This window comes from Peromyscus eremicus, chromosome 5 (assembly GCF_949786415.1).
Source record: "Peromyscus eremicus chromosome 5, PerEre_H2_v1, whole genome shotgun sequence".
In the NCBI taxonomy this organism is placed as follows: domain Eukaryota; kingdom Metazoa; phylum Chordata; class Mammalia; order Rodentia; family Cricetidae; genus Peromyscus; species Peromyscus eremicus.
Genome location: NC_081420.1, coordinates 114,317,821 through 114,326,503, shown reverse-complemented (window position 1 = coordinate 114,326,503; position 8,683 = coordinate 114,317,821). Strand labels below are relative to the sequence as shown.

Sequence of the window (8,683 nt, the reverse complement as noted above, 5' to 3'; positions counted from 1 at the left end):
TTTTACATATGTGGGTGCTCTTGTGTTTGGGGCATAAATGTTCAGAATTGAAACTTCATCTTGGTGGATCTTTCCTGTGATGAGTATGTAATGCTCTTCTTGATCTCTTTTGATTGATTTTAGTTTGAAGTCTATGTTGCTGGATATCAGGATGGCTACACCTGCTTGTTTCTTAAGACCATTTGATTGGAAAGTCTTTTCCCAGCCTTTTATTCTTAGGTAGTGTCTATCTTTGAATTTGAGATGTGTTTCTTGTATGCAGCAGAATGATGGGTCCTGTTTTTGTATCCATTCTGTAAGCCTATGTTTTTTTATAGGTGAATTAAGTCCATTGATATTAAGGGATATTAATGACCAGTGATTGTTTATTCCTGTTATTTTTGGTGGTAGTGTGTGTGCACTTCTCTTCTTTGGAGTTTACTGCTGTGGCTTTATCTATTGCCTGTGTTTCAGAGGGTATATCTGACTTCCTTAGGTTGGAATTTTCCTTCTAGTGCTTTCTGTAGGGCAGGGTTTGTGGATAAGTATTGTTTAAATCTGGCTTTGTCTTGGAATGTCTTGTTCACTCCTTCTATGATGATTGACAGTTTTGCTGGAAATATTAGTCTGGGCTGGCATCCATGGTCTCTTAGTGTCTGCATTACATCTGTCCAGGTCCTTCTGGCTTTCAAAGTCTCCATTGAGAAATCGGGTGTTATTCTGATGGGTTTGCTTTTATCAGTCACTTGGCCTTTTTTCTTTGCTGCTCTTAATATTCTTTCTTTATTTTGTACATTTAGTTGTTTAATTATTATGTGGCAAGGGGACTTTTTTGGGGGGAAGTCTGTTTGATGTTCTATAGGCTTCTTGTATCTTCATAGGCATTTCCTTCTTTAAGTTGGGAAAATTTTCTTCTATGATCTTGTTGAATATATTTTCTGTGCCTTTGAGTTGGTATTCTTCTCCTTCTTCTATCCCTGTTATTCGTAGGTTTGGTTTTTTCATGGTGTCCCAAAATTCTTGGACATTATGGTTCATGACTTTTTTGGCTTTAGTGTTTTCTTTGACTGATGAATCTATTTCTTCTACTGTATCTTCAATGCCAGAGATCCTCTTTCATTCTGTTGGTTATACTTGCATCTGAAGTTCCCATTCGTTTACTCAGATTTTCTATTTTCAGCATTCCCTCTGTTTGTGTCTTCTTCATTTTTCCTATTTCCCTTTTCAGGTCTTGGACTGTTTCCTTCATTTGTTTCATTGCTTTTTCATGATTTTCTTTCAGTGCTTTATTGTTTTCTTCCAGGACTTTATTGTTTTCTTCTAGTTTATTTGTCCTTTCCTCTAGTTTTTTATAGCCTTCTTCCCATTTTTTTGTCTTTTCCTCTATACAAGCCTCTACCTTCTTCATGATGTTATTCATAAGGCTGTTTTCTTCTGCTTCTTTCAATTTTTGATGTTCAGGTCTAGATATTGGAGGAGGGCTAGGTTCTGGTGATGCTGTATTGCTCTTCATTTTGTTGTATGTACTTCTGCCTTGACATCTGCCCATCTCCTTGTGGTTCGTTCTTGGTCTTATGAGTGAACTTGGTATGGACAGAGCTGACAGATTCAGGGAGTCTCTCTCTCTTGTCCAGATGGGAGGTCTCTTGTCCAAATGCGAACTCCGGGGCAGGATGAGAGCTCTTGTCCAGAAGGGAAGTCTGGGACAGGATGGGAGTTCTCTCTGGTCCAGAAGGGAAATCCGGGGCAGGATGGGAGGTGGGGCCAGGTCTCTAAGTCTCAGGAAGTGGCTGGGGTCTTGGGAGGATGGGTGTGGGGGCAGTGCATAGAGATTGCAGGGTCTGCCGGGGGTCTTGGAGAAGGGGAGCCTTCCCGGTAGGGCTAGAAGGGAATCTGCCTGGTGGCCAGAACCAGGGGCCAACTTGGGCAGGCCTTCCCCAGAGTGGCTGGTGCCCAGGGATGGGGTCTAGGCTGCCGGACACTTACCTCTGGTCCAGAAGGGAAGTCCGGGGCAGGGTGGGAGCTGGGGGCCAGTCTCTAAGTCTCAGGTAGTGGCTGGGGTCTCGGGCAGATGGGCATGGGGGCAGGACATGGAGATTGCATGGTCTGCCGGGGGTCTTGGAGAAGGGGAGCCTTCCCGGTAGAGCTAGAAGGGAAACTGTCCAGTGGCCAGAACCTGGGGCTAAGTTGGGCAGGTTTCCCTGGAGTGGTTTCTACCTTATTTGATCCAGGGTGTCTTGTTCACTATTGCTTGTTTATGCCAGGCTAGCTGACCTGTGAGTTTCTGGGGATTTTCCAGCCTGTACTCTCCATGGTCCTGAGGGATCAGCGGGGTTGCAAGTGCACATTTTTGTATCTAGCTTTATATAGGTTCTGGGGATCTGAACTCAGATCATCACCTCGCATGTCAAGTAGCTACTGAGATATTACCTTAGCACAGTACTTAACTCTTCAAGGAATGCATTTCTCTTGTGTCTAGCAAAGAAGATGTTCATAAGCCATTCATTTCTAACTTGCTAGTTCTCTCCCAAAATCACTCACAGGAAGAAGCTACTCATAGCTACTTTGTTCAGAGAGTGACAAGGATAGATGCAATGCAATCCCCATCAAAATACCAACACAATTCTTCACAGGCCTCAAAAGAACAAAACTCAACTTCATATGGAAAAACAAAAAACCCAGAATAGCGAAAACAATCCTGTACAGCAAAAGAACTTCTAGAGGCATAACCATCCCTGAATTCACTCTCTACTATAGAGCTATAGTAATAAAAACAGCTTTTTATTGGCATAAAAGCAGACATGTGGATTAATTGAATCAAATTGAAGACCCTGACATAAACCCACACACCTATGAACACCACAAAGAAGTCAAAATTGCACAATGGAAAAAAAAGCATCTTCAACAATAGGTGCTGGCATAACTGGATGTCAACCTGTAGAAGAATGCAAATAGATCCATATCTATTGCCATGCACAAAACTCAAGTCCAAGTAGATCAAAGGCCTCAACATAAATCCAGTCACACTGAAGCTGATAGAAGAGAAATTGGGCAATAGCCATGAACACATTGGCACAGGAGGCTGCTTCCTCAATATACCATCATTACCACAAACAATTGAAAATTAATAAATGGGACCTTCTGAAACTGAGAAGCTTCTGTAAGGCAAAGGACACAGTAAATAATACAAAATGGCAGCCTACAGAATGGGAAAAGATCTTTACTAACCCCACATCTGACAGAGGGCTGATCTCCAAAATATTTTAAAAACTCAAGAAACTAGACACTGAAATACCAAATAATCCAATTTAAAAATGGGATACAGACATAAATAGAGAATTCTCAACAGAAGAATCTCAAATGGTTAAAAGACATTTAAGGAATTGCTCATCATCCTTAGCCATCAGGGAAATACAAATCAAAATGACTCTGAGATACCATCTTACACCTTTCAGAATGGCTAAGATCAAAAACATTGATGACAGTTTATGTTGGAGAGGATGTGGAGTAAGGGGAACACTCCTCCACTGTTGGTGGGAATGCAATTTGTACAGCCACTTTGGAAATCAGTATAGCAGTTTCTCAGAAAATAGGCAATCAATCTACTTCAAGACCTGGTGACATCACTCTTGGGCATATACTCAAAAGATGCTCAATTATACCACAAGGACACTTGCTCAGCTATGTTCATAGAAGCATTATTTGTAATAGCCAGAACCTAGAAACAACCTAGATGCCCCTTAACCGAAGAATGGATAAAGAAAATGTGGTTCATTTACACAATGAAGTATTACTCAGTGGTAAGAAAACAATGATATCATGAAATTTGTAGGAAAATGGATAGAGCTAGAAAAAAATCATCTTAGTAAGGTAACCCAGACTCAGAAAGACAAACATAGTATGTATTCACTCAAAAGTGGATATTAGATGTAAAGCAAAGAATAACCAGGCACATCCCTAGAGAAACTAGGTAGCAAGAAGAACCCTGAGAGGGATGCATGGATCACCCTGGGAAGGGGAAATAGATGAGGTCTCCTGGGTAAACTGGTGGCAGGGGAGGGGGTAGAAGGGAGTGAATGGGGCATGGGAACATGAGGGATCAGATGGTTCAGTTGCAGGAGGGACAGAGAGGGAGAGCAACAAAAGACATATCTTGATAGAGGGGACCATCATGCGGTTAGGGAGAAACCTGGTGCCAGGGAAACTCCCAGGAATCCACAAGTATGACCCCAGCTAAGACTCCTAGCAATGGAGGAGAGGGACCTGAACTGGCCTTCTCCTGTAATCAGATTGGTGACTACCCTAATTGTCATCATAGAACCTTTATCTTAAGAGACTTAGTACATCTAGAATGGAATCACCATTATTATTATTATTATTATTATTATTATTATTATTATTATTATTTTATGCTGTGGGATGTTCTGTATGTTAAATGTGTTGCTCTGATTGGTTAATAAATAAAATACTGATTGGCCAGTAGCCAGGCAGGAAGTATAGGTGGGACAAGGAGAGAGGAGAATTCTGGGAAGTGGAATGCTGAAGCAGAGAGATGCTGCTAGCCGCCACCATGAAAAGCGAGATGTAAGGTACCAGTAAGCCACGAGCCATGTGGCAACTTACAGATTAATAGATATGGGTTAATTTGAGATATAGAAACTAGATAAGAAGAAGCCTGCCACGGCCATACAGTTTGTAAGTAATAGAAGTCTCTGTGTTTACTTAGTTGGGTCTAAGCGGCTGTGGGACTGACGGGTGAGAGAGATTTGTCCTGACCATGGGCCAGGCACGACTGGAGAAAACTCCAGCTATAACTTTATTATTATTATTATATTTTACACAATAATTCATCATGAAGCCCCAATTACCTTGGATCTTTGTATGTAGTCTAGGCTGGACTGAAAGATGGCAGAGGTTGGGTCTAAATTAGTGTTGTTCAAGTGTCTGGGTAACATTTGCCGGTCACCCATTACAGAAGCAGTTTTCAGAAAATTGGTAACTGATGAAAATGTTTCAGATAATTGGACTATTGATAGCAGCACTGTTTCTGACTAGAACATTGGCTGGCCCCTAGACCCAAGAGCTGTCAGCTGCCTAAGAAATCATGGCATTAGCACAGCCCATAAGGCAAGACATATTACAAGAGAAGACTTGCCACAATCTATTATATACTATGTATGGATGAAAGCAATCTGAGAGATTTGGATAGAAAAAGTAATCAAGTTAAAAACTGCAAAGCTAAAATTAAGCTACTTGGGATTACTGAATATCCCTATTATGACAATGATTCTGATTTCGAAGTGGTGTACCAGCAATGCCTGAGGTGCTGCAAGGCCTTCCTGGAGAAGACTCACTAGATGGTCCCACCCACCACCATTGAGCAACTTACCCACCAGAGCCATGCCCAAGGGTGGTGGCAGTCCTTAGCCCCATGACACACCTATCTTTTCAGCTGACTTACTGTCATCTTTAAAATAACTGTAGGTGTAAATATGTTCAGAAGGATAAAAATATTTGAGTAAGACAGTTTGAGGTGTGACTAAGCATTCTTAGACTAATTGAACCTCTCACCTTGTCCTAATCACAAAATAGTGGAACAAGCAAATATGGAACAAAATAGAACCTAATAAAGTAAGAATGACCTACAAGGTCCAGATCAGCCTCTGAGCCCAGCCAGCCTGAATAGTCTGGTCTAACTAGAGTGTGTGCATGGGCAGCACCCAGTGGTGCCATTTGCTTGCCTTATACCTCTGTCCTAGACTCTTGTGACAATAACTCCATCCATATCAGCCTTCCATTTAACATTGGAAGAGTTTAAACTCAGACACTGAAGACATTTAAATATTTGAAAGAGGAGAAGCTGGATGTGATAATGCAGGCCTGCAATTCCAGCAGGCCACTATGGGCTGTACAGTGGAGATGGGAGCAACAGATTGATAAAATGAGCATTTTTACTCTTACTTGCCTTTTGTCTGGTGTTTTTGAGCTTTGTTCCTATTTTGACTCACTAGTGGTATGTTTGTAGTGTTCTTTCATCAACATTTTAAAAAGTTAACAGGCAAGCATAAATAATTTTAGTGCATTTTCAGAAAAGTGACCTCAAATTCGTATGGCTGTATGTCAGAAAAGAATGTGAGTTAAACTGGGAAGTTAACAAATACAATTGAAATAGAAATCTGATGTCTGCCTTCTTTCTTTTTTTTTTAATGGCTGATTAACTCTTTGAATAACATTTTCTTATTGACGAATGAAAAAAAAATCAGAAAAAGAAAAAGGCTAGGTTGGCCTCAGACTCACAGAGCTCTATCTGCCTTTGCCTTTCAAGTGCAGAGTTCAATGTGTGCCACCATGCCTGGCTTGTGCTTGCCTTCTCTTACTCTGTTTACCCCCACTTCCCTCCAGTTCTTCACCATAATGGCTCTAGGCTGTATATCTACAAACAGCTGAAGCCCTAACAACTTTGAACTGAGTAACCAATAAAACAGATGAATCTATTTCTTGTTATCAAGGGATGGGATTCTAGGTTTCTCAGCATCTACTGTAGCCCAGGTCATTTTATATATGTGAATTTGGTTAAAATCTTCCCAGTAAGGCTGAGAAAAAGTATCTTTATCACTGGGCAGAGGTCACAGACCTTGCTGGAATCCACCAGGATGAAAAAGGCAGAACGTTAATCCAGACATCTTTTGTGAGTCTGGTGAATGCTGTTGCCATAGCTCCAGGCTGCCTCTGTTTGGGGACTGAGATGCTGTCTGGCCACTCAGGAATACAGAAATTATGTAGACCAGAGGGAGTTTAATATAAGAAGGTTTTCACTGAGGGTAGTGGGCTAAAAGTCAAACACTGTTTCAACAGTTAAAACCTGCAGCCATGTCAAAGTTCCAGTAGGAGAAGCTGTTACTCCCTTGGGGGTGAGAGGCATAGTGAAGGGGCTTGTGGGAGTCTCCTCAGTGAAAGCTAGAACAGCAGCAGAGATGGATTCTGGAGCAGATCCATCATGAGGTGACTGTTTCTGGAGATGTTTCTCAAAGCCAGAGAGAAAGAGAGCTGCCAGATATTCTCCCCCGTCTTCGGTTCAGTGTCTCATAGCAGCTGAAGCCACCAGGAGTCTAAGGGACAGAGGAGCTGAGGACGGCTGTTCCTACACTGACCACGAGAACAGGGGAGGACTATGGAGGGGCTTTTCAGAAAAAAAAGTCCAGCAAAGGATAAACTAGAGGAGAGTTAAAAAGGTCTCAATTAGCAAGAACCAGAGAGAGAGAGAGAGAGAGAGAGAGAGAGAGAGAGAGAGAGAGAGAGAGAGAGAGAGAGAGGAGAGAGGCACTGAGGAAAGGTACCTATAGAAGAGGGAGTGTGTCACCTTAGAGATGGTTCTCAGCTGGCTTGCTGTCCTTGACTGAGACCTGAGGACAAAGCAGTGGCTTGTCTCCAACTTCTAGTGCTAAGATTGAATTATTACATTTCCCCAAAACCTTCCTGTATTAAAGGCTTGGTCCTTAATACAAGCAGTGTTCAGCAATGAGGCTTTCAGGAAGTGATTGGCTCATGAAGGCTCTGCATTCATCAATAACATCACCAGCTCCACTGATGGCCTTAGTTTAAACTGAGAGGTGGGGGTCTTATGAAATGTGAGTTTTTATTGGAGGAATGAAAAGTGGTCATGTATACTCTGTCCCTCCTCCCTCAACCCATATACCTCGTCTCTGCCTCCTCAGCTGCTATAAGGTGAGCAGCCACACTGCTCCATTCTACTGCTACTGGCGTGATATTCCTGCCTCTCCTCAGACCTGAAACTGACCATGGAAGGTTGGAAATCTCTGAAGTCATGGCCTAAAATAGAGCTTTCTTCTAAGCTGCTTCTTCAGGTATTTGCTACAGTGACCCAAAACCTGACAGACACATCTGGCATCTATCTTTGTTACACAGTGTGTGGATGTCCAGAACTCCCCTACACCTTGGTTTCTGAGTGAGTTCAGTTGCTACAATTCACCTTCTGGAGTCTGAAAGTGCAGCTATTGGTCTCTTTGCTGCCTCCCTGCCAGCTGCAGGCAATCCCCTCCCTGAGGTTATAAGCACTTGAAGTATAGGATAATCATGTCCCAGGGCCACTAATTTCTAGATACTCTACTAGCCCTTCCTGGTTCTCCCAAATGCTGTACATGGTCCTTTTATTATTTTTATTTCTAGTAAAGGAATGAGTGTGTACTGTACCTCTTAGACATCTGTGAGGTCACAAATTACCCATGAACAGGACATGAATAAAACCTAGACAGTTTCAGCAGTAAGGTGGACCTTGAGCATGCATCATCAAGTCCAATTTGCTCATTTTGCTGCTGCTGGGGCTGAAGAAGGAGCTGGTTCCACGGCTTAGCTGTGGTTTGGTAAGAAAATACTTATCTCATACGATTTCCTATATTATGCCAATTTTGAATCTAAATGTAAATAAAAATAATTTTATGTGTTCAACAACCTTATAAAACAGAGGTGGAGTGTTTTCATATCCTTATGTAATATGGGGATTCAGTAAGCTAGTGTTAAGCATAACCTGCATTGAAGATAATAGTAATTTACATTAAGCCATATCTCCTGTTTATACTAAACTCTGAAGTGTTTATAGAATAGGAAATTCAATTTCCATTTACTATGTGTGTTCAATCCTCCTTCTCTGTGAACTTTAAAAATTGGCATCTAGCATTATAAATTG

General features: G+C 41.8%; 1 pseudogene; it reads left to right on the top strand.

Moving 5' to 3' along the window:
- The first annotated feature begins 4,884 nt into the window (after window positions 1-4,884).
- On the top strand, window positions 4,885-5,336 carry LOC131910752 (low molecular weight phosphotyrosine protein phosphatase-like; annotated as a pseudogene).
- Window positions 5,337-8,683: the final 3,347 nt, after the last annotated feature.